We start from the raw sequence: 6069 nt of genomic DNA, 5'->3' as shown, positions 1-6069 counted from the left end.
TGTGTGTGTGTGTGTGTGTGTGTGTGTGTGTGTGTGTGTGTGTGTGTTACTTGACCAGTGGACAATAGAGGGTAAGTTTGTACATTGCAGCACAAGTCTGTTTCAGGGCAAATTCTCCTTTAATATCTACAAATGATACCAACACTTATACAGTGGTTACTATGTAACAGACACTGTTCTAAAGCTGCTATTATTAATCTCCATTTTACATCTGAGAAAATGCAAGCACTAGTACTATGGTCATGAAACTAGCAAGAGGTAGAGGTTTGAAACCAGGCAGTTTGTTTCCTGTGCCCCCACTATCATGAATCCCCTTAGGGCCCTGGGGGTGTCAGTGGTCTCAAACACTGGGAATATTTCGTGGTCACTGCTGGATATATTGAGAGCAGGGAATTTGGAAGAAAAGAGAGTAGCTCAAAGCCTTCCAAGTATTAAAAAATAACACAATGCTCTATATACAATAACGATGGCAGTTTAGCCCAGAGAAACTGACATCACGACTGCAGGAGAACTCCTTCAGTGACGTCGGCCCCCAAAACAGTCCCCCCTCCCCACCTCCGCCGCCGCATTCAGCCACTGCAGAGGAGCAAATGCGCATGCCCTGGCAAGCTGCTGTTGCCAGGGAAACCAGCCTCCAGTCACAAACAAATCACAGCCTAAATGCACAAGTCAAGAAATGACCAGGGCTCTGGCTGTGAGCCAAATGAGCCCCTTGCAATAAGGGCGGGCAAGGCATCCTTCCACCCAAAACCCCCTATTTTTCTTCCTGAATCAGCAAAGCCTAGAGGCCAGAGTCCGAAGTCAATAGAGAAAGAAGGCTGTGTTGGGAGTGGGCATGGGGGGGGGCGGTCAACAGTGGGTGGCAGGTGATTTTAATAATCAAAGATTTCTGTGAGCAACATTTAACTCTTCCCCCACTAAGAGTCTGTGTTTCATGCTGGAGACTTCCGCCTACAGTGAACAGAGGTGAACCACTGGGGTGTGTCTACCTACAAGAGATGGTGGCAGTGATGGCATGGATTGGGACTCATCCTACCTTCTTTGAATCCCTAGATCAGACTACTGCCAGCAAGGCTGGCAAACATTATTTATTTTTGCTCCTCATACATTTCTTACATTTCCTTCTTATACCATTCTAGAAAATTCCAGGGAATGAGTCCAGACAGCTTTAATTCTCTGAGTACCTGAGAAGTAGAAAAAGAGGTTGAAGGAGGAACCTTAGGAGTAACACTAACCCCAGGGGTAAGTTTTAAACACACAGTTAGGATGCCAACTGTGTCCAAGAGGAATAGCACATCCGGAACAGTGGTTCTATATATTCGGATTCCTCAATTTTAATTTGTAAAAAGCATCTGATAAAAATACAATTTTGGAAAATTTAAAATTTAAAAATCCTGTTTGAAAACCACTGCCCTAAACTGCATGTGCCTAGAATTCTTGAAAGGCATGAGCACGAACACGATGTTTTAGAATGCTGCCAGAAGCCGCAAGAAGGTAGGAGTGCTATTGTGGAATGTGACCACCTTGGGTAGAGAGAAAATGGCCGACCTGTGGACACTATACCCTAGCTAATGGGAGAGCAGTTGTTGCCATTTCAAATCAGTGGAAGAAGGTTGGATTATTCAATAAATGATGCTGAAACAATTGGTGACCTATTTGGAAAAAAAACAAAATTAGATCCTACTTCATATTCATACCACATACCAAAATGAGTTCCAGATGAATCAGAGTTAATTGTAAAAAATGAAGCAATGAAATAACTAGAAAAAAATACAGGTCAATATACTCAACAAAGGAAAGAAATAAATCATAAAATCAAAAATTGATAGCTGTGGATATCTAAAAATGTAAAGCTGCAACATGTAAAAAAAAAAAACCCAGCATAAATGATACAAAATGAATAGGCAAACCACTGGGAAATAATGTTTTTACCACATATGATAAATAAATTAGGTGATAATGTATAAGGTGGTGGTGGAGGAGAAATCTTAAACTGGTTCATACCATTTGATCCAGAAATTCCACATCTACGAATTTATCCTAGGGGGGAAAAAAAACCAGAAAAGCACACAGAGGTTTATATGGAAAGATGTTCCTTAAATTATAACAGCAAAAATTGCACATATTAAGCACTCAATAACTGGACATTTAGTGGGACAACTCTATGATCAGAAATTATGCATCCACGAAACATTGCCTTCTTGTGGAATGTTTAAAAATATGAGGAATTGCTCCCAATATATTGTTGAATGATTATTAAAGCAAGCTGAAAACTACATGTACATATAATTTTCATTTTGTATATAAATATATATTTCTATGCATTTATTTGTATGTATTCAGGAAAGAGAGAATAATTTTTCCAAATTTTAAACAATTAATGTGTGATTTTTTTATGATAAAGGGGAAAGATAGCCTTTTTAAGAAGCTACTTTAATAAGTGCTAGAAAAGCAGTGGGAGCACAAATAAAGTCTAGGAATAAAGAGAATAAAAACAGCCTAAATGTACCTAGGTACCAATGGAGGACCCAGCAAAGCAAACTCAGTACGTACTACATGAAGATTACAGTATTATTTGCATGTTAGCAGGTACAGAATTTCTTATACAAGATGGACTCCTGGAAAATTTTCTTCACTACACCAGAGAATAGTCACATGTCCCTGGATGCGTCAGTCATTCTCTTTGCCGCAGTGCTCAGTTCAACTTCCCCCTCCCTTTGCATTTAGCCAGCTCTCCCCCACTCCCCCTGCAAAACATGCTACCCGCAGACATTTCTGGCTTGGAAAATGGCCCATCTTGTGAGCTTTCTTTTAAGCGTTTCCTTCTTATTTTTCCTCCTTGATTGCTGTTTTGTCATCTAACTCAAAAATCTACCTATCATTTTTTCTCCGTCCTCTTGAAGGGACAAAAAACCTGAATTTCAAAGAAATAAAAAGACCACTTCCGCTTTTTTTATTTCTTGCAGAAATGGATCTACTAATGCGATTTCCAGGTGAAAGGGGGCACAAAAGCTTACGCATTTTCAGGCACATTTCAGACACAAACATAAAAGCTTTTCTGATAGGAATCTCTGCTATCCTTCTCACAGCCCTTTTCAAATAAAGAAGCACTGAGAATATTCTACCTTTACTGTACAAATTGATGTCCATGAATACAAATCAATTACTCAAAATAAAGGCAGTCACAATATTATTTCTTTTTCATGATTTTTCATCCTAAAACCAAATTTTAATCTTTCCCATTCAACACATGTTCATCTCTCACATGAAGCAATTAAGCTCAACATTACAGGCTACCCTCCTCATTTTCTCTCCTGTACAGATATCCAGTCACGTGATTTTCTTCATTAAAAAAAAAAATGAGGTATGGTATCCTTCCCATTGCAAAGTAACAGTTTTCTCATGCTCTCTCCATATGGGGACAGGAACTCAGATCTGAGAACATTTTCAATAGTAACCCATTCTATCAAGTCTAATTCAAACATCGTAAGGCTGAGATACTGTTCCGAGTGCACTTTCTCATTTCGGTAACATCTTCGTCAAGTCATGCGTTGGGAAATATCTTACCAGAATCACAAGGGGAGATCTCTATATTTCCTTCTAGCAACTCATTTGCCATTTAAGAAACGAGCTTTAAACTAGTAAAGTGACCATGGAATATTTAGAATTTAAATGAATTCATTTTCCCAATACTGCTGATTAGAATCAGAAATTCCTACACAGTTCTGTATTATTCTATTCCATCAAAACTTGTCACTTTAAAAGCACATTTTGGGTATCTATTTTACAAAAGATTTCTCAGCTACTTACCACTGCCTGCGCTCTGCCTCTCCACCAGCTCTGAGGACGTCGCGCCAAAGGGGAGGGGGGAAAAGGAGCAGCAACCACTTGAAAATGAGCTGTGCTCTGAAGAAGGGATTCGCTCTATGGAAAGAAATGAAATGCCCTGGAATTATCCTCAAATTCCTCCGAAAGCATAGAATCATATTAAACGTTACATGCTAAAAAGTACATGTTCATCAAAGAACAGATTTTAATAGCAAAACCTCTGATCTACAACCTACTTAAATTGTCTTGATTTCCCGTGGAACCCCTACAATGTCATGGGCTTTTGGCTCTCCCGTCTCCTAGCAACAGTCTCATTAATATTTTTTTTTCTGCAGTGGTCCTACTAGGCATCAGAGAACATTGACAAGGTCTAGTCTCTGGGAGCATTTTGTTGTTCAGTATGTGTTTTCCCCCAGGCAAGTAATAAGGAGAGTCAGGCCTTCAGTAACAAGTTCTCCAGAGGAAGATTTTGGATTGGAATGAGATTCCATTCAAATGACAGAGACTGTTCTGCCCTCCCTTGATGCAATACTCTCATTAGACCCCTGACCTAAAGATGGGCCTCAGCAAAAGATGCCTAACCCCTTCTGCAATCCCCAAATTACACACAGAAATTCAGGCCCTAAACCAGTGTTGTTATTATCCACTATGCTCAGAAAAAAAAAAATGCACAGAAGTCACCTGTGTCCTTAGCTCTGTCCTCATGACCCCCACCCATCAGCATGGCTACTAGAGGTATATGGCATAAAAACAGTGGATGAAATATAACTAGATCAAAACCCACTTATCTGTAAATATTAACATTAATATGACAAAATATTGACTACATGTTAAGGAAATGAGAACAGGTTATTATACAATATGTACAATGCAATCACATAATTTATGTGGATAGGAATAAACGTACGCAAAAAGTCTGGAAGGATACTACACCAAAATGTTAAGAGTGATTATGTCTGGGTTTTCTATGGATGATAGAATTTGATGGGAGTTTAGATTATTTTTCTTTTTGATGGTCTATTTAATACCTTTTCTGCAATTAACACATATCCCTTAGTTATTAAAAAAGAACCATGCCCAGGGCACCTGGGTGGCTCCGTCATTAAGCGTCTGCCTTCGGCTCGGGTCATGATCCCAGGATTCTGGGATTGAGCCCCGCATTGGGCTCCCTGCTCCGTGGGAAGCCTGCTTCTCCCTCTCCCACTCCCCCCCCCGCTTGCGTTCCCTCTCTCCCTGTGTCTCTCTCTGTCAAATAAATAAAATCTTTAAAAAAAAAAAAGAACCATGCCCAACAATGTGAATGTACTTATTGCCACTGAACTGTACACTTAAAATAGTTACGATGTTAAATTTTATGTTATGTATACTTTACCGCTATAAAAAAGAGTGAATCATTCATTCACTCCACAAACATGTACTGAGTCTCATACTGTGTGGTGGGCAGAGATTATAAAAATGAATAAAACACAGTCTGTTCCCTTCTAAAAGCTCATAATCTAATGAACGACTACCCCAAAAACTTCTATATGGGTTTTTATTATACACGACATATGGAATTGCTGCCTTTAGAAACGGAGAGATTTTATTAACATACTTTTTATATTTCATCAGTTTTGGGTAACATTTATAATTAGGGTTGTTACATTGTTTGCCTAAAAAATACTGGACTCCCAAGGGGTGGAGGAAGTAAAGAAATACATATTAAATATTCGAATATGCTATTAAGTATTTTAATATGTAAATAAATATATACACCCATCTGTATAAAATTGTCATATTTTTTAAAGGATGGGAAGGGAAACTGTTCTAGATTTAAAAGATACGACCAAAAAAAAAGTATGATGACCAAATGCACTATGTGATCTTTGATTAGGTCCTGTATAGAAAATAAAACAGCTATAAAAGACATTTCAGGAACAACTGAGACATTTTAATGCAGACTAGATAATATTAGATCAACGTAAAAGTTGTTTGGCACAATAATATAGGAGGATGGATCTGTTCTCATGAGATACATGTTAAGTACTGAGAGGCGAAGTGCCATAATGTCTACAAATTACTCTGAAATGCTTTAGAAAAAATCGTAGTGAGAGATAAAGCAAATGTGGCAATATGTTAATAATTGGTAAATCTAGGTTAAGTATACACAAGTTTTTACTATATTATTCTTTGGTCTAAAATTCAGAAAATAAATTTTTTAAGGATCTTTTTTTAAAGATTTTATTCATTTATTTGACAGAG

At 38.1% G+C, this 6069-nt stretch overlaps 1 long non-coding RNA gene across 4 annotated transcripts in view; it reads right to left on the bottom strand.

Moving 5' to 3' along the window:
• The window catches only part of LOC141371276 (uncharacterized), a 64560-nt gene extending 60725 nt beyond the window's left edge, over nt 1-3835 (bottom strand). For 2 of the 4 annotated variants that reach the window (XR_012376093.1, XR_012376094.1), the window contains exons 1-2: nt 3811-3835; nt 2005-2040 (exon numbers count right to left, since the gene is read on the bottom strand). This is a non-coding gene — a long non-coding RNA (uncharacterized lncRNA). Of the gene's footprint in view, nt 1-1548; nt 1653-2004; nt 2041-3810 lie in introns of all 4 variants that reach the window. The other 2 variants (XR_012376096.1, XR_012376095.1) reach the window with 2 other exon arrangements.
• Between the last annotated feature and the right edge of the window lie 2234 nt (nt 3836-6069).

This window comes from Callorhinus ursinus, unplaced genomic scaffold (genome assembly GCF_003265705.2).
Source record: "Callorhinus ursinus isolate GAN/ISIS: 27379988/994484 unplaced genomic scaffold, GSC_fseal_2.0 scaffold64, whole genome shotgun sequence".
In the NCBI taxonomy this organism is placed as follows: Eukaryota; Metazoa; Chordata; class Mammalia; order Carnivora; family Otariidae; genus Callorhinus; species Callorhinus ursinus.
Note: the sequence above shows the minus strand (reverse complement) of the source record. Positions and strands in the feature narration are given on the sequence as shown.